Source organism: Cervus elaphus, chromosome 9 (genome assembly GCF_910594005.1).
Source record: "Cervus elaphus chromosome 9, mCerEla1.1, whole genome shotgun sequence".
NCBI lineage: Eukaryota > Metazoa > Chordata > Mammalia > Artiodactyla > Cervidae > Cervus > Cervus elaphus.
This window is the reverse complement of record NC_057823.1, coordinates 46,910,987-46,930,732: the sequence shown is the minus strand read 5'-3', so window position 1 is coordinate 46,930,732 and position 19,746 is coordinate 46,910,987. Positions and strand designations below refer to the sequence as shown.

At 46.5% G+C, this 19,746-nt stretch overlaps 1 long non-coding RNA gene across 1 annotated transcript in view; it reads left to right on the top strand.

Annotated features, from left to right (window-relative positions):
- The window catches only part of LOC122700977, a 197,677-nt gene that overhangs the window by 127,282 nt on the left and 50,649 nt on the right, over window positions 1–19,746 (top strand). The window lies entirely within an intron of this gene.

Below are 19,746 nucleotides of genomic sequence, written 5' to 3'. Positions count from 1 at the left end.
GTTTCTTGGATTTGGGTGGCTATTTCCTTCCCCATTTTAGGGAAGTTTTCCGCTATTATCTCCTCGAGTATTTTCTCATGGCCTTTCTTTTTGTCTTCTTCTTCTGGAACTCCTATGATTCGAATGTTGGGGCGTTTCACAGTGTCCCAGAGGTCCCTGAGGTTGTCCTCATTTCTTTTGATCCTTTTTTCTTTTTTCCTCTCTGCTTCATTTATTTCCACCATTTTATCTTCTACCTCACTTATCCTATCTTCTGCCTCCGTTATTCTACTCTTGGTTCCCTCCAAAGTGTTTTTGATCTCATTCATTGCATTATTCATTTTTAATTGACTCTTTTTTATTTCTTCTAGGTCTTTATTAAACAGTTCTTGAATCTTTTCAATCTTTGTTTCCAGGCTATTTATCTGTAACTCCATTTTGTTTTCAAGATTTTGGATCATTTTTATTATCATTATTCTAAATTCTTTTTCAGGTAGATTCCCTATCTCCTCCTCTTTTGTTTGACTTGGTGGGCATTTTTCATGTTCCTTTACCTGTTGGGTATTTCTTTGCCTTTTCATCTTGTTTAGATTGCTGTATCTGGAGTGGGCTTTCTGTATTCTGGAGGTCTGTGGTTCCTTTTTATTGTGGAGGATTAACCCAGTGGGTGGGGTTAGACGATTGGCTTGTCAAGATTTCCTGGTTAGGGGAGCTTGTGTCAGTGTTCTGGTGCGTGGAACTTGATTTCTTCTCTTTGGAGAGCAATGGAGTGCCCAGTAATGAGTTTTGAGATGGGTCTATGTGTTAGGTGTGTCCTTGGGCAGCCTGTATGTTGATGTTCAGGGCTATGTTCCTGTGTTGCTGGAGAATTTGCGTGGTATGTCTTGCTCTAAAACTTATTGGCTCTTGGGTGGTGGTTGGTTTCAGTGTAGGTATGGAGGCTTTTGGACGGTCACTTATTGCTTAAAGTTCCATGTAGTCAGGAGTTTTCTGGTGTTCTCAGGTTTGGGGCTTAAGTTTCCTGCCTCTGGATTTCAGTTTTATTCTTCCTGTAGTCTCAGGACTTCTCCAGCTATACAGCCCTGATAAGAAAACTTCTAGGTTAATGGCTAAAAGATTCTCCCCCGTTAGGGACACCCAGAGAGGTTCACAGAGTTACATGAAGAAGAGGAGAGGGAGGAGGGAGATAGAGATGAACAGGAGGAGAAAAAGGGGGACTCAAGAGGAGAGAGACAGATCTACGCAGCTGTCTGTTCCCAGAGTGTTCTCTGTAGCCCAGTCACCTACAAGGATTCACAGAATTGGATTGGGAAGAGAAGGGGAAAGGAGGAAATAGAGGTGTTCTGAGGTAGAAAACAGAGAGTCAAGATTGGGAGAGAATAATCTTCGGTTTAAAAATAGGGCTTCTCTTCTTTTTTTTTTTTGTAAGGTTATAGTGTATTGAAAATGAAAATTAAGGAGTAGTAGAGGAGTACTAGAGGACTTTAAAAGAAATAAGAGAAAAAGAAAAATAGAAAATAGAAGAGAAAAAGGAAAGAAAAAAAAAGAAAGAAAAAAAAAAAAAAAGAAAAAAGAAAAAAAAAAATTTTTTTTTCCCCCTAATTAAAAAATCGTAAAAGTCTGTGGAAATGAAAGTTAAGGAGTAATGGGGGAGTAATAGGGGATTTTAAAGGAAAACAAAAGAGAAGAAAGAAAAAAGAAAAAAAAGAAAAAAAAGAAAAAAAAAAAAAAAGAGAAAAAAGTAAAATTATATCTAGGAGTTTCTCTGGAGCTGTTGCGGTCAGTGTGGGTTCGGCTCAGTTTCAGATAGCTCCTCGTTCCAGCTTACGCTTCTCGATATCTACAGGCCCCTCCGGTGTAGTCAGCGTTTCCTAGATGGATTTTAATCTGTTGCACCAGTCCCTTCTGAAGCGGTTCCCTTTGTTTATTTGGCTTCTGTTTGCCGGTCTCTTCAGAGCCTCATTTCCGCCCTGACACAGGCGGGCGGAGGTGGACTCTTACTCAGGTAGCTAGTTCCGTCGCTCTGCGGGGCAGGGAGGGTCTTGCGCTGTGGGGACAGGCTTGCGCCGCGGGGGTGGGCTGGGGCTGCCGGGAGGGGCTGACGCTGCTTTCTCCGTCTGTGCTGCTCAGGCTCCCGGCCGGTCTATATGGAGCGCCCCCGCGCTGCGCGAGGTTCCAGCCCTCGGGAGTTCCACAAAAGCGCGGAAGGAAAAGCTGCGCCCCCTCTCTGTGCCTTCCCCGTCAGAGCGGTCCAGGCAGCCAGGGGCTTGGTGGGCGCACTCTACCCAGGTGTGGCGCGCCCCCTCCCTTCCGCGGACCCAGTCTCAGTTTCCGCTGGCGCCAGTCGGGTGCGCGCGCCTTCCGCCCGCCTTCCGCCCTCCGCGTCCCCAGCCCCAGTCCCCGCCCGCGCCGGTCGGGTGCCTGCGGCCTGTGTCTCGCCGCGACCTTCCCCTCCCCCCTGCCTCCTGCCTCCGGCGGGCTGGGCCGGTCCGCAGCCTGCAAGCTCCTCTCTGGACCCTCTCGGTCTCTTTGTTCTGCGAACGGCCGGCAGTGTGTTCGGGCCGGTTAATTTACTCTCTCTCTTTTGGTCTCCCACAGTTCAAGTTGGAAACTCACAGAAGTTCCCTCCGATTGTCCTCAGGGCACTCCGGCCGGACCCTACCCCAAGCAATGCCGCCTAAGAGTTCCCGGGACGGATCTCCGTCCTTAGCTCTTTTGTCTCACTTTTTATCTTTTATATTTTGTCCTACCTCCTTTCGAAGACAATGGGCTGCTTTTCTGGGCGCCTGATGACCTCAGCTAGCGATCCGAAGTTGTTTTGCGAAGTTTGCTCTGCGTTCAGTTATTCTTTTGATGAATTTGTAGGAGAGAAAGTGGTATCCCCGTCCTACTCCTCCGCCATCTTGGCTCCTCCCCCCTTTAAAATTTTATCTCATGAATGGCACAGGTACTGGTGAAATTTCTGATCTGGACTGTTCCCTCTTCATTTTCCCACAAGCATCTACCCTGTGTTCACAAATGGAGGTACAACTGATGCCGAGCAAAAGGTAAAAACTGCCCTTTTCATGTGATTGATTGTAACCTGGGAGTCATGAAGACAGCTTCAGTCCCACATGCCCAGATACTCTCTTTCAAATGTTAGGAAGGTCGCTATTAATAACAACCCCTTACTGAGGTGTGGAACTTCATCCTTTCTGGAATCTCCACAGCTCTCATAGTGTTTGATTACCACTCTTAACACTCATGTGGGTTCCATTGTGGTCCAGGCCAGCTCACCCAGAGATGACAAGACTCTGACTAGTAACCCCTGGCTGTGAGCCAGGATCTGGTAAAAGGAAGGGGTGAGGCAGAGGCAGGACTTTGAAGGTTGGTTGTCTCCATGATTAACAATGTAAAAGAATCACATGCATGTCTGAGAGACATTCATCTCCTAAACAAAACACATCACGGATCTGAGGAGTGAGTGGCTTATGGAGAGCACGTCTCCAGTGGGCCAATCATTTACAGACAGACCAACGCCATAACTCAGTAACAGGTCTTTTTCCCCATCATTGTCCAGAACTAACCAACCTCCACATTGTGTCAAAGTTTTCCATCTCTGGATCTAGTTTGAGCTTTTTTCTGGCAGGTCAATGCAGTGAAACACCATACTTTGAAATACCCTCTAAAGATGAAGTTCTAAATTTTATATGAAAATGAAAAGGACCTGGAATGGCTAAAACAATCTGAAAAGAGAACGCTGTTAGAGGACATACACTACCTGGTTGTGAGATTCTAAGACTATAGTCATCGAGGTGGTGTGATATTGGCAAAATGTAGACATAGAGATCAATGAAACAGAATAGAGGCCAGAAATAGACCCAGGCAGATGTGGTCAATTGATTTTCAACAAAGATGCCAAGTTAATTCGATGGACAAACGGTGCTGCAACAGCTGGATATTCATATGGAATAAAATGATCCTCAACTTTTACCTCAGGTTGTACACAAAAATTAACTCAAAATGGATCATAAACCTAAATGTAAATGCTAAAGCTATAAAATCTCCAGGAAAAAAAAAAGGAAATCTTCATGACCTTGGGATATGCAAAGATTTGTAATACACAAAAAGCATAAACCAGATAAAATGGATAAATTTGATTTCATCAAAATTAAAATAATTTGCTCTTTTAAAGACAGTTCTTTTTAAATTTTATATTGGAATATATTTGATTTACAGTGTTGTATTAGTTTCAGGTGTAGTGTACAGCAAAGTAATTTAGTTATATATATTCATATATTTATTCTTTTTCAGATTCTTTTCCCATATAGGTTATTACAGAGTATTGACTATAGTTCACTGTGCTATACAGTAGGTCCTTGTTGATTAGTTTATATATAATACTGGGCTTTCCTGATAGCTCAGTTGGTAAAGAATCTGCCTGCAATGCAGGAGACCCCAGTTCGATTCCTGGGTTGGGAAGATCTGCAGGAGAAGGATAGGCTACCCACTCCAGTATTCTTGGGCTTCTCTTGTGGTTCAGCTGGTAAAGAATCCGCCTGCAATGCTAGAGACCTGGGTTTGATTCCTGAGTTGGGAAGATCCTCTGGAGAAGGGAAATACTACCCACTCCAGTATTCTGGCCTGGAGAATTCCAGGGCTGTATAGTCCATGAGGTTGCAAAGAGTTGGACACAACTCAGCAACTTTTGCTTTCAATAGTGTATATATATTAATCCCTAGCTCCTAATTTATCCCCCTACCCCACATTTTCTCTTTGGTAACCTTAAGTTTGTTTTCTAAGTCTGTGAGTCTGTTTCTGTTTAATTAGTACAAATTTGTATCATTGTTTTAGATTTCACAGGTAAGTGATGTCATATGGTATTTGTCTTTCTCTTTCTGACTTCACTCAGTATAATAATCTCTAGGTCCATCCAGTTTGCTGCAAATGGCATTATCTCATTCTTCTTATGACTGAGTAATGTTCCATTGTTTATGTGTACCACATCTTCTTTATGTATTCATCTGTTGATGGACATTTAGGTTGTTCCCATGTCTTAACTATTATGAATAGTGCTGCAATGAACATTGGGGTACATGTATGTTTTCAAATTATGGTTTTCTTCAGATATATGCCCAGGAGTGGGATTGTTGAATCAAATGGTAGCTCTGCTTTTAGTTTTTAAAGGAATCTCTATACTGTTCTCCATAGTGGTTGTACCAATTTACATTCCCACCAACAGCGTAGGAAGGCTCCCATTTCTCCACACTCTTTTCAGCGTGTATTGTTTGTAGACTTTTTGATGATGGCTATTCTGATGAATATGAGGTGATATGATTATAGTTTTGATTTGCATTTCTGTAATAATTAGTGATGTTGTGCATCTTTTTATGTGCTTTTTGGCCACCTGTATGTTAAAGGCACTGTTAATGAAATGAAAAGTCAAGCCACAGATAGAGGGAAAATACTTGCAATATGTATTTCTTACAAGGATCTTTTATTCAGAAGGTATAAAGAACTCATACAAATCAATAATACAAAGACAAATAACCTAATTTTTTAAACAGCAAAGGATTTGAAAAGATTCTTCATACATGCAAAAATATATGAATGGCTAATAAAACTAATTCCATATTAATTGTCACTAGAAAAATGCAACTTAAAACTGCAAGAAACTACAACCATGCATACATTAGAATGGCTATGATTAAAAGAACACCTTGTTGGAGAGGATATGGAGCAACTGGAATCCTTATACTTTGTTGGTGAGACTGTACAATGATACAACTACTTTGTAATACTTTGTCAGTTTCTTATAAAGTTAAAAGTACATTTATTAATTGATAAGACCTATCAATTCCACTCCTAAGTATTTACCCACATGAAATGAAAGCAAGTTCATGCTAAAACTTGTACATGGGTATTTATAGCAGCTTTATTCATAATAGTTAAATGCTGGGAACAATCCAAATGTACATCAACAGGTGTACATATTATGGTATATCCACACAATGGAGTACTACTCAGCAATTAAAGGAATGGATTACGATACATGTAAAGACATGAATGATGCTCAGAAATGTTATGCTATGTGAAAGAAGTCAAGACACTGAAGAATAAATATTGTATGGTTTTAGCTGATTGAAGATCTAGAAAAGTCTAATCTTGAGCACAGAAAGCAAATCAGTGTTTGCCTGGGGTTGGTGGGCTTGACTAGGATGGGGCACTAGGGAGCTTTTCATGTTGATGGAAGCTTTCTATATTTTGATGGAGGTTGGTGGTTATATGAGTGCACAAGTTTGTCGGAATTCATAAAAACATGTTTAAAATGGGTGCACTTTACCCCTGTGTTCATAGCAGCACTATTTGAAATAGCCAAGGGTTGGAAACCAGCTAAATGTCTATTGATAAATAAAGGAATAAAGAAGGTGTAGTACATATATACAATGGAATATTACTGAGCCATAAAAAGAATGTTACTGCAAATGCCATTTGCAGTAATACGGATGGACCTAGAGATTATCATACTAAGTGAAGTAAGTCAGAAAGAGCAAGACAAATATCATATAATATCCTGTATATATAGTGTCTAAAAGTTATCTATGAAACTGAAACAGATGCATTGACCTAGAGAAATGACTTGTGGTTGCCAAGGGGGAGATGGAGTGGAAAAGGGAAGGACTTGGGGTTTGGAATTAGCAGATACAAACTATTATATATAGGATGGATAAACAGCAAGCTCCTACTATACAACACAGGGAACTATATTCAATATCCTGTGATAAACCATAATGGAAAAGAACTGAATTTAACTGAATCATTTTGCTGTCCAGCAGAAATCAACTATACTTCAATATAATTTTTAAAAGTGGGTACATTTTATAGTTTGTAAGTTGTACCTCAGTAAAGTTAGTTTTTAAAAAATGGTGAAGTTCAAAGGACATTTTGAAAAAATTTAGCATGTTTCTTTCATTCTAATGAAATAATAGTATTGTTTTGAAGAAAAAAAAAGGTGTTTCTATCACATGCCTCTTTGGAACTTCTGAAGTTAGTGCCCTTTCACGAGTGTTATCTGTGATAATGAACTTCCAGGGCTTACTCTCAAAATAGGAGTCAGAAAAAACAATTTATAGGCCAGAGAGTGGCTGACTGTAGGGTCATTCTGGCTGATGACACTCTAACTTTCAAGGAATAGGTAGAAGACAAGCCAAAAACCCAATTGGCCTAGAGACAGGTACTTACACTGAAAGATGAACTGATTTGGAAGATCTTAAGGAACTTAAGAAACACTCTGGGTTCATCCACCTCACTTCAGTTGATTCAAATGCATTCATTTTTATGGCTAAGTCATACTCTGTTGTATGTATGTGCCACCACTTCTTTATCCATGCATCTGTCGATGGACATCTAGGTTGCTTCCAGCTTCTGGCTATTTTAAATAGTGCTGCATTGGACACTGGGGTAGATGTTTCACTAGAGCCTGCTATACAGAGTGAAGTAAGTCAGAAGGAGAAAAGCAAATATATTGTATATTAACGCATATATGTGGAATCTAGAAAAATGGTACTGATGAACTTATTTGCAGGGCAGGAATAGAGAAACAGATGTAGAGAATGGACATGTGGACCTGGGGGGAAGGAAAGGGTGGGATGAATCAAGAGAATAGCATTGACATGTATACACTGCCATGTGTAAAACAGATAGTTAGTCAGAAGCTGCTATAAAAGACAGGGAGCTCCGTTCGGTGATGACCTAGAGGAGTGGGATGGGAATGTGGGAGGGAGGTCCAAGAGGGAGGGGATACAAGTATACTTATGGCTTATTCATGTTGTTGTACAACAGAAACGAATACAACATTGTAAAGCAATTATCCTCCAATTAAAAATAAATAAAAAAGAAACTAAAGTTTCCTTTTAGAAGAATGGAATTGAGCTTTGTGGTCCATAGAAGTTTATATTTGGGATTGATTTCCATTTGACAATACCCATGAAGGAAGGGGCTCTGTAGTTCTTGCTTACTCATGTGTTCCCACTGCTTAATGGAGTGCCCAGCACACTCCTTGGACAAGTCCTTGGACAAGTGTATGAATATATGATGTCAGGCTTTAAATAATGAATAAGTTTGTTCAATGTATTAGTCAAGATACAATAGATTATGCTGCAGTAACAAACACCGTTAAAGCTCAGTGTGACTGACAAGTTTATCTTTTGCATGGAACTAAGTATATGGTCCTGACTGATGGCAGAGGGGCTGGGAAACACAGTTTTACATGTTCCCAGAAAAGGAAGGAATGTGAAGCGAGATTTGGTCAACATGTAGCATTGTTTCTGCCACATGAAGTCTAGAAAAGGTTTGTTACATTTTGAGGCAAGTCTTTACCTATAGCCACAGGTTTTTTGGAAAAGTGAGCCTTGAGTGATGTTAATACAAGTCTTCCTGATGGTCTCTCTATCAGATGTCATGCTCACCTGTGCTTTTATTCTTCAGGTTGTACAGCCCCTTCCATCTGAGTATTGATTTTTAGATGCTCCAAGAGTTGCTTCCTCCAGTGATCCATTGCTGGCCCATGGCCATGATTAATTGCAACTGCGTTTGCATGCTTAGCTGCACTTGATCCAGTACTTGGTTACATATAATCACGTGGTTTCTAACGATGCCACATATCCAAGGATTGTCTCCTCAATTGGTCCATAAGCTCTTATGGACATAAGCTACCACACTACTTTCTTTTGCTGCCTCTTCCAGTGAAGCACTAAGCATAAAGTGCATGCTCAGTAAATTTGTGTTTTTGCTAGACATTGGTCGAACACACCAATGGGAAGGTATGGGCTGTTCACAGGTCTCCATGATACTCTTCCTGAATGGTTGAGGCAGATTTCACAAGGCCTTTCATGATGTGTTTTGGGGAAGGTGTTGATTTATCCATCTCACATTGCCAAGTTCCCATTGAGCAAAACCAAACCAGGTGAGTGCTGAAAAATAGAGTCCTGTAAGCTATGGCTGCTGGCCCTCTGAGAAATTTAAGAGTTCTGGTCCCAGGTCCCTTCATTACCAGCCTAAGTGACGTTAATCTCCCCTTTCCCCTAAGTCTAGGCTGGAGCGTAATGAACAAAAGGCTTTAATCACTTTGGTATCAAGATATTCCTTTCCATCTGTGCAAATGTTCTTGGGTGTGTAATGTGAACATGCTGCACTCATTTGGAGCCATTGTTCTCTCTAAATGAGAAAATGCAAATGAGGCACTCAGGGTACCACACCATAACTTGCTGCATAAAATTCTTGACATCAACATGAAGCTACTTAGCATAATTTTCCTGTTAATAAACTGCCAATTTAGTCATTTAGGTTTCAGCTTCTAAAGAATGCAACAGCATCAGGCTGGATGTTTTTCCCCCTCATATATGCCTGAGTTTATTATTTTGATGTTTATGTTAAAACATAGGAAATTGGAGTTTATGCGATTATTTGGAGATCTTCTACCCTAATTTGTTTACTTTCATAATTTCAAGGAATCTTTGCTCATTTGAAAGGCAAAACATAATTTTTCAGAGCATTTTCTCCTATTCAGGACAACATTTCCATATTTAAAATGACTGAGGAACATTTTGAGGATCTGGATGAATAAAGTCTATCCTGAAGACATTGAACATGGGGGCCATGCCTGCCCCAGCCCCATGCGGAGATCCAGAAGGACACAGGAAACTCGAGGGCTTGATGGAAGGCTTGGAGGTGTCCAGGGCTCCCCATCAGTAGAAGTCCCATTTCTGAAGCCACTCCCCATTCCCCACGCTCTCTACCTTCCTGGCCACTGTCCAGTCATACCAACCTCCTTGCTGGTCATTTACGTCTTCCTTCAAGGAATATTCACTGTGTGCCTACTATGTGCCAGTCGTGGAGATGATGCTGAGCTAACAAACACCTTAACGGAGAGACAGATGTTACTCAGTGAATCATAAGTTCACAAGTTCAAATGCAAAGCAGGAGAGCAGTGGGGCTCTGGGAGAGTAAACCAAGGATCTGACTGAGGTTCTGCCTTCATGAGCTCACAGTCAGGATTTACTGACCTAATCATGGCTTGGAAAAAGTTTTATGAAGCTTAAATTATCTGCCAAGTTTTTTTTGTTTTTGTTTTTTTATAATTTTCTAGGTTGTTGTAAAGTACAGATACAGCCTGTGAAAGTTGCTTAGTCGTGTCCGACTCTTTGCGACGCCATGGACTATGCAGTCCATGGAATTCTCCAGGCCAGAATACTGGAGTGGGTAGCCTTTCCCACGGACAGGGGAGCCTGGTGGGCTGCCGTCTGTGTGGTCACACAGAGTCGGACACGACTGACGTGACTTAGCAGCAGCAGCAGCAGCCTTTCCCTTCCCCAGGGGATCTTCCCAACCCAGGGATCGAACCCAAGTCTCCTGCATTGCAGGCAGATTCTTTATCAGCTGAGCCACAAGGGAAGCAAAGACAGAGCCTAACTAGATATTTTTAGAGCATCCATCCATGTCAGATTTTGTTTGAGGCAGCAGATAAGAAGAGTTCTTGCTCCCAGTGAAATCGCGGGAGGGCAGTCCAGTTGGTCTATTGAATGTGGGCTTCTGGGTTCGGCAGGCATGAGTTAGAATCCGGTTGATACCACTTCTTGGGCTTGCATCTTGGCTCTCCCATTTGTAGAATGAGTAGTTGATTTGTAGAGTTGTTGCAGGATTAAATGCAATGGTGGAACACAGTATTTGGTGCACAGAAGGGGCTTGGTAAGTTATGGTTATTCTATGTTCCCAGAGAGGAGTGACCATGTTGGATAAGAGCTGTGGCTGGCAGTTTTGTGGCTCTCCTGTGTCTGGGCCAGGGCTGAGCTGGAGGGATGTCCTTGTGGAGCTGCCTCTGACCGTATCATCTTTGTGTGATTCCAGCCCAGGGCCCAGCCTCCGGCTGTTTCTGTCTTCTCACCTCTGGGTAAGTGGGCATGGGGTCTGGGAGAAGTCTGCAGAAGGAGACCTCCTGCAGAGTTCCTTGGTATGGAGAAACTGGCAGCCACTGTGTCTGAGGCTCCAGGCTTCTAGCCGGTAGAGCAGGTCAGTGTCCAGGTGCTGTCTGTGGGCTGGTGTGTGGAATGCCTATAGATGTGCTCTGTCCACCACAGTGGAAGAGCAAGGGCTGAAATAGCTTCACCAAGACTACTTCCCTGGTTTCAGCATTGGAAGGAAATAAGCAGTCTCATCGCTCCCGGTTTGGTGGTTCATCTTGTCTGAAGTCCTCAGATCCAGCAGGAAGATCAAGAGCTCCACACGCCCACTCTCTCCTGGCCCCTGCCTAGGACCCAGCAGTTTGGTTTATACAGCCAGATGAAAGCTCTCTGGTGGGGGGCTGGCCTGGACCAAACAGGGAGAAGATGGAAGGATCCCCTAAAGCTGCCTGGTAGCCAGCTTGAGCACACGCTTCCTTGATTCAGCGCATCTAGCCTACCTTCTGCGGGCTTTTGTTGTCTCTCTTTTCATCCAGGTTCTCAGCGTCCCCGTTCTGGGCTTGTTTCCTACAGTGCAGAGGCAGCATCAGTCAGCTCCGGACCTGCAGGGAGTGTAGCCCGCAGGCTTCGGACAGCTGCAGCCAGGCGACGGAGGAAGCTGCTGGGCTTTCTCCTTCCCGTCACACCAGGCACCCTGCTTTGCTTTTCTCTGGATTTGTCTAGAGAAAATGCTGGAATGATTCTGCCAACCCATCACTTACCTTTGGTTCATTCTAATAATTAGCAGAGTTGCAATGGTCATATTTAAAAAGATAAGCTAAAAGTAAACATATCTTTATCATTTTTAATTTTCAAGACAAAGTCTGAATAAGAGCTTTGCTTCACTCCTCGTTGTGAACTGAGTGGACTCACAGAGGCCTTTGTCTCTGTGACCTGTTATATTTGGAGAGCAAAGACCTCCTCATAAATTTATTTTTAAAACACTGATCAAAATATCGATGTAAAGAGTAGAAGATAATTCTAGCCTTCCCGAGAGTTTCAGACCCAGCTTCTTGGGTGCTTGTTTGTCTTCAATCAGGCGCAGAGAAAGAGGTGGAGCGGCTGTGAGCACTGACCATAACCCGGGGGGTTCCTCATGTGCGGTGTTGTCCTGTGGGCAGCTGTGCCTGCTGGGCAGAAGCCTGGGTGTGCTCTGCTGGTGAGGTCCAGCCTCCCACCCACCTGTCCAGATGCCTGCGTGAACTCATGGGCATCGACCTTCAAAGGCCCTCTCGGGAATCCTGGCCCTCTTGCCAGCTGGACTTTGGAGTCTCACTCTGCCGGGAAGTCCTCCAGGACAAATTCGAACAAACTGCTTCTCTCTCTTGAATGGTCTATGCAGCCTTTTGTATTTCTCAGAGTGAAGCTTTACTTCACAACGGTTCAAGGGCTGTATGTATGATAACTCACTTAATCCTCATTTTACAGATCTTGAGACAGAGCCTCAGGGTGCGTCAGTAGCTTGGCAGGTCACGAAGATGGTGAGATGGGAAGACAGGATTTGAACCCAGTGTCCTGGCTCTGGATTCGTGCTTCTGGCCCACTCTGCTGGAGCAGCTCCCGAGGAACGCCATTGCTACCAGCAGCAGCCTTGCGGTCAGGCTGTGGCAGGCAGGCCAGACCCTCTCCTCTTCCCAACCTGCCAGGCCTATTTATGAAGCCCCACAATTGCCATATCAATACTGGGGCGATGCCATCAATTTTAGTGGTGTTTAGATCACAAGAGCCTGTCTGGAGCTGCGCCCCGAGATTTATGCTCCCCACATCCATTAGGGCTAATGGGAGATGTCTGCATAAATCATGAGCGGCGACGGGAGTTACAACTCTTGGGTTGCCCTCAACGCAGTTTAACTGTCGGCTCTTGATTGGAGTGCTCACTCTCTTTAGCTATCACATATCCTCTTGCATCTCCGTTGTTGCTTTTCTTGGGGAGGACCTGATTTGGGGAGAGATGTCCAAAGGACTGGGATGGTTATTTTTGTAGCTGTGTGACCTTTGGTAAGTTCCGTTGCCTCTCTGAGCTGCCCTCAGTTTTTTCACCTGTAAAATGAAGAGAAGACCTTGGTGCGCTGTTTTGAGAAGAGTTAACGCCCCAAGCCTTGCAAATGTCAGCAGTCCCTTCCCTTCCACCATCTCTCCTCTCTGCTCAGGGGATGAAGAGAGGCTGCACTGCCCTTTGGCAGCTAAACTTTCTGGCTGAGAGAACAGCCAGGTGTCATGCTACCTGGACTTGGAGAGACTGCAGAACTCAGAAATGAGCGCGGCTCTGCCTGCCGAGTGCAGATAGAGGCCAGGCTGCTGCTTTCACTTGCTTATTTGTAGCCATGTTTGGTTGTTCAGCCGTTTACTTTGCAAGTTTATATATCTATATCTATATATATATATTTTTTTTTGTACAGTATTTATTTGAAGGTTGGGGACAAAGTGCCATAGTAGTATCCTGATGGTGTGAGAACTTGATGGTTCTCCCCTCTCATCTTAACAAACTCACAGATGCTAAAACTGGTCCTTCATGCTTGGCTGCTTGTCTATTTGCTCATGCTTTAACCATTTTTTGTACAAGCTAGGTATCTAAGTCTGGGTCATGCTTTTTAATTGGTCTTGAGGCAGCTCTGTGTGGTCAGACTGGGGCTAAAGGCTGTGGAGTGGACAGTGGGTGAGGGAGCAGAGGCTGTGGTCTGCACACCGGGAAGATGGGCTTGTGCCTCCTGAGCCGGGCACAAGTTTGTGATCGTCTGATGGGGACCCCTGAGGGCCAGGCTAAGGACAATGAGAGAAATTGTGCCTGTACAACTTATCATCCAAACGGGGACATTCAAATGACAGGGAGCACTATTAATAATTATAACACACAGGAGGTGCAAACCAGGACTGACTCAGGCAGACTGGTGCATCTGGTCTCCTGTCACGTCAGGCTGGGAGGTGATGGAAGACTTGATGCAGAAGAGAGCCCAAGGGACGAAATGGCATTCAGATCACCCCCACCCCCACCCAAGGAAGGGATGGTTTGGTCAAGTGCAAGCAACTGTCCTAAAAGTGGGTGCTTTGGGGGGTCTGCTTTTCCCTTTTAATGTGGACTAGGCATCAGGGAGGGCTGATGGCTGACAGTGGCAGTGAGCACCACCTTCCTGAACATCTGGCTAAAGCGTAGACCCCCACGTCCTGGGTGCAGCTTCCTGAGCCCCTCCACACCAGCCTCAGTCAGCCCAGATGCAGATATTCCTGGAGCACGGAGCAGGGAAAGACACATCTCAGGTGCCGCAGGCTTGTTTCCTAAACTCTGTGTATTTTTGGTCCTTTTGCCAAGTGTGCGCCAGGGAGAGCATGTCGCTTCCACAGATTTGTGGAGGTATGTCAAAGCCCCTTTGTCTCCCAGACAGTAAAGATAAAATTGATGGCCTCCATAAGTGACTGGCTAGCCATGTGGCTCAGTGGGTAAGAACCAGCCTGCCCATGCAAGAAGCGTAAGAGCTGGGGGTTCGATCCCTGGGTTGGGAAGATCCCCTGGAGGAGGGCATGGCAGCCCACTCCAAGGTTCTTGCCTGGAGAATCCCATGGACAGAAAATCCCACTTGTTTGGTAGGCTACCATCCATGGGGTCTCAAAAGAGTCAGATACGACTGAGCAACTAAGAAAGTAAACAAACCATCCTTTTGGAGGGCTCCTTTTGGCAGGTGGGGTGTGAGCCTACTGTGTCTGAACCCTATTCACCATGGGTCTCTGGCCCTTCAAGTGGCTTGAGACAGGGCCTCAGGGCAGTGAGGGAGGAGCAGAACGAAGGGATAGTAAGATCAGGGCAAGTCACCAGCCTAAGAAGGTGGATGCGGGAGCTCCAACCTGCTCTGAAATGCTCCAGAGGGGCCCAGGCTGGGCCATGCCAAGTGTGTCTGACGGCTGTATCACTACATTTCAGGAGGGAAAATAAACATCTCCGAAAGTGCCCTTCCTGCTGTGAGGAGGAAAAATACACCTAGCAAAATATACTGAAGGTGCCAGGGTTTTTAGAAAAAGTGAGGCCAGGCCTTGTCGAGCTCATATCTCAAGCAAAAGTGGATTGTGGAGTTGGTACACGAGGGAGAGAGTGTGGTTTATCTGACAAAACTGCCAGCTGGCGTTTCAAGATTGGAGCTGATTCTAGTGAATAAATGGGCTCTTACTTGGGGGATTGTTCAGTCCGATCACTGTAAAAACCCTCATTTTCTCCCCTGTCTTCTCAGCTCCTCCTAAAGTGGTCAAAATGGGTTTGACACCGGTGGTCTGTAATCTGGAAAGATTTCTTTCAGCCCGTTGGTAACAGCTGTGCTTCACGTTGAGCCTGGCCTCGCGTCTAAAGTGTTGCGCAGAGAATGATTTGTAAGTCGAATCCATTTTTAACGCGCTGGGGAAATTTGTTATGGATTGATATTATCATCAGTGATGACAGGTAGTATTTACAGCCAGCCTACTGTGTGCCAGAGGCTGTGGGGGGTGAGGCCAGCATGGCCCTTTTCTCGTGGAATGGGCATTCTAGTGGACGAGAGAGCCTTTTCGTGCTTTCCTTCCCAGGGAAATTAAGGCTGGCTTTGGGTGTCCCCCAACACCATCTCGGGGAGACCCAGACCAAGGCAACCTCTCCCCTGCCCTGTCAGACTAACAGACCAAGGCAACCTCTCCCCTGCCCTGTCAGACTAACTGGTCAGTCCCCAGATTTTAAAAGGAGAGACTAACCAGAGAGCATAATAATGTCAGGACACAGAGCCGCAACTCCCTGGGCTGTGTGTTTGGGGAGAACACGGCAGAGTCTCTGGTGTAACAGTCCCATGAGCTGGGAGTGGTGTGGGCAGCCTGTGGAGTGAGGTATGTTGCTGCCATGCAGCAGGGCAGTGCCCTGGCCTGGGACAGACAGCAGTCAGGTCCGTGGATTTGGTTCAGGGTCTCAGGTCCAGCAGTGAGGAGGCTGGTGGGTAACACGGCCACACATCTATGGATGGGGTCACCTGGGATGTGGCCCCACTATGGTCCCACCCACTTCCAAAAAGAGCAGAGATTCACCCACGGGTGGGAGGAGATCAGAGCCGGGCACCTGGAAGGTGAAAGGGGCGTTGCCAGGAGACCTCCCTTGAGGGGTCTGCAGTCAGGGTCCAAATAAATGCAAACCACTGAGGGATGGAGGCAACCCGGCATCACCTTTACATCTTTCCCGTTTCCTTCCTCCTCCCTTCCTGCCTCCCTCCCTTTCTCCACTTCCCTCTCTTCTTTCTACCCCACAGCTATTTACTGACAATACCACACACCAGGCTCTGTTCTAGGCCCTGGGAATGCACCCACCCTGGTTGTCAGGGAATGCTAGGCTGGTTTCTCACGTGACAATCAAACCCTAGGCTGGTTTCTCACGAGGGAGCACCGATGGGGAAAGAACCCCGGCGCCCTGCCCTGAGCAGGGAGGGCTCCCCAGTGGCTGGGGTTCCGGGAAGGGCTGTGCAGACCCAGGCTCCCAGGAGGAAGCCACATAGGTCTGTTTTGGAGCCCAGCTGAGGGCTGAGCCTGTGGTCAGGGTCGCTGGGCATGTCCCCTCCCACCCATGCAACTTCACAAATGCTGATGCACCTGGCGGGGGGGGGTGGGCGGTTGGTCTCATTGGCCCAGGCTCTGGAGGGTTTACAAGCCACTCAGGTGATGCTAATGCTTCTGATTAACAGATGCCCAGGTGAGAACCACTGGTCTGAGTTGGAGGGCGGGTCACATGAATGCGGGGGAAGAGGGAGGCAGCCAGGACTTCTGAAGAAACTGAACCAAGAGGGAGAGCCAGCCGCGGAGGAGGAGGCTGGGAACAGCTAGGTGAGGGGGCTGTGGATGGGGGCGGGGGTTACAATGGAAAGAGTCCTTGGGGTGCAGTAGGGTCAGGAGGGAGGACGAGGCGGGAGGGAAGGAAGGGGAGGGTTGGCAATGGCAGGAGGAAAGACACTGGAAGTCGTGGTGAGCTGTGGCCAGACCCTGAAAGACAGTCAGAGGCACTCAGATTGGTGTCAGGCGCACCGGCAGGAACCCTTAGCCCCAGGCACTCCCCCAGCCTGGTACAGCTCCCCAGGACGGCTGTGTGAGAAGTACAGGGCAGACTTCACGTCTCCTTAAGAAAGGAGGTATGGTGGCATTTGTAGTTCTGCGAAGCAAACAGCTGCCTTTCCCCTTCTCTGACCCAGGGGACCCAGAGCTGCCTGGCTTTTAGCCTCATGGAACTCAGAACTCCGTGGCTCCTCACTATGGGTGAGGGGGTTCCCCCCCCTTCCCCTTCCCCATGAGCTGCGGCCTCCTTAGGGCTATCTTTGGAGGCACCTCTCAGTGGTTTGGCATGACCTCTGTGGAATTCCTTCCAGCCTCTTACTCTTTCTCTTCTGGAGAAACTACTGTTGAGTGCTTGGAGCACAGCATCCCTAAGCCAGCTCACTTCATCCTAGAGGCCTGAGTAGGGTAAGGGCTCCCTCAAGGCCAACAGCAGAGGCAGAATTCACACCCAGGGCTTGGGCCCCAGGGCAGGCTGCAGAGATCTTCGCTAGGCCAACTGTAGTCTTTCTTCGGTGCGTGCACCATTCATTTTCCCCGAGTGTTTGGCACTATTTGGTTTTATTGTTGCATTTAGGTCCTAGGAGATGATTACATTCCATGAAATAGTGTGATTGATTGACCTTTTGAAATGTCAGAAGCCGCTCCCCAGCTCTGGGGGATTCTGTGGGCTTCATCAGCCCTCGCCTTGTGGGCCATGTGAGCAAACCTCTTCTATAATTGGCAAGACAGCCGTGAGGGGGGAGCTTCCCGTGGGCCAGGGAGCTTGGCAACTGCTCATGGGCTGGATCCCGGAGGAGCTGGGGCTCAAAATCATCTCTGTTATTTAAATATACCAGGATTGGGTTAGGGAGCAGGAGAAAGGCAGAGAAAAGCAGCATGAGTCAGCTAGTCGCCCAGATCTGAGTGGGCACTAATTTAGTCCCCTGACACCCTCTTTCTTGTAGGAGAGGGGAGCTCACCTAAGCCCTGGAACTGTCATGGTTGCTTAGCTTCTGCGGAAAGAAATGATATTGTGCTTCTGAGTGAATGATGATGCAATATGAGCATGCCTTTCTGGGCTCAGCCACTGCGGGCCTCTCTGCCCCCTTCTCCCTGGGTCAGAGAACTCAGCCCACCTGGTGGGGATTGTAGCCTCTCCGGGGCCCAAGGCAGACATGATGGCTGTCAGAGGATCATGGAAGCTGTTGTTTGGGTGGGGCCTCTCGGAACTGCTTGAAGGTTACGCCTCCGTGCCATCCTTCCTGAGTCATGTACCCATGGTTTCTAAACTTGAGAGCTCTGGCATACCAGGAGGGAGGGATGGGGTTAAACTATCCCATTTCTGCTGTGTTGGCTGGAGATGGAAGAGCTTTGTGGAAGGGGCCTGGTTAGAGGTACATGCTCATGAGTATTTGCGTATGGGCAGGTCTATAAAGGTTGGATGAAATCTCCTTCCAGCAATCAAACCCTGTGAAATGGCATTTATGACATTTCCCAGCACAAAATGGTCAGGGTTCTCAGTGGCTACTAAAGCCTTAGGAGAGTCTTAAACATCTTCAGATTCACCAATTATTAAGTTGTAGTATATGCTATTTTCTTCCTTGCAAAATTGGTAGTTTTCACATGGCAGTTCTGCTAACTTTCTTTTAACCTAGATGGTTAACTAACCAGAACATTCTTTTCCTCACCAGTTAGGAAAGGAGGTTAGTAAAAGAAGTATTATTAAGTAATTTTCCATTATTGAAAGTGTCATGCCATATGAATGATTCCAATTGCTGAGAAATACTGGAGCCACTGGGAGAAGGGAAAGGGGTAGGGGAGAGGGGAGGGAAGGAGGGAGAGAGACAGACATAGAAGTCCAGCTCTATGGAAGAGAGGCAACTTGGTTTGGATCCTGAATAATGCAAGGGAGGTGGCGAGGAGATGGGTGAGGGCTCTGGCTAGAGGCCAGAGGACCCATAATAGGGAAAGAGAGAAAACAGAAGATGCTGTTTGACAGGTATTGGGTCTCTGTGGGTGCAGCCCCACATCCTTGGCTTGCCCTTGATGAGACCCCTAGCAGGGTCCCTGCAGGATCAGAGGAACACACAAGATTGGCCTAGATCCCATGGTGCTTGGTAGGGATCCTCTGAGAAGGACTCTCAGGCCATCTGAGTCCACCCCAGAGGCAGGAGCAGGGCAGACCTGCACAAAGGCCTGGTGGAGGCCGGGGCTGGGGCCAGACAGAGGAAGGGGGTCCCTGTTCCAGCAGGTGTGTGGAGGCTGCAGGCAGATTCTTTGTCCTTTCTACCACCATGGCTGATCTGTAAAATCCGCAGTGCGTTAACCTTCACCTTCCCTCACCTTCCCTCTGGCCCTTTAGCTGGTATCCGAATGCCTATGCAATTTGGCCCCAAAGAAAAGTATACATCGTCACCTGAAGTTTCAAGCCAGGAAGAAGGCAAACACCTTTTTGTGTCCCCAGATCGCAGTTGAACCCTGATTCTGTCCACCTCTCCTCTCAGGACAGCAGCGGGTGTGCCATCAGCATTCAGCATTGACCTGCCTGACCCCGTGTCATCTGACACCGGTGAATCTGGCACCGGTGACAGGCAGTGACCGTGCTGAGCTGGGGAGCTTTGTGGAGGAGGGTGTCCCCGAGCTCCCATGAGTTTGATTAGGAGAGGCCCCCAGCTACATCTGAAGACTCCCTGGGTGCACTTGCTGTGTCAGAGCGTGGGCATCCTTGCACCTTAGGCCCCTCTGATGGGCATCCCGGGCTTAGAACTGG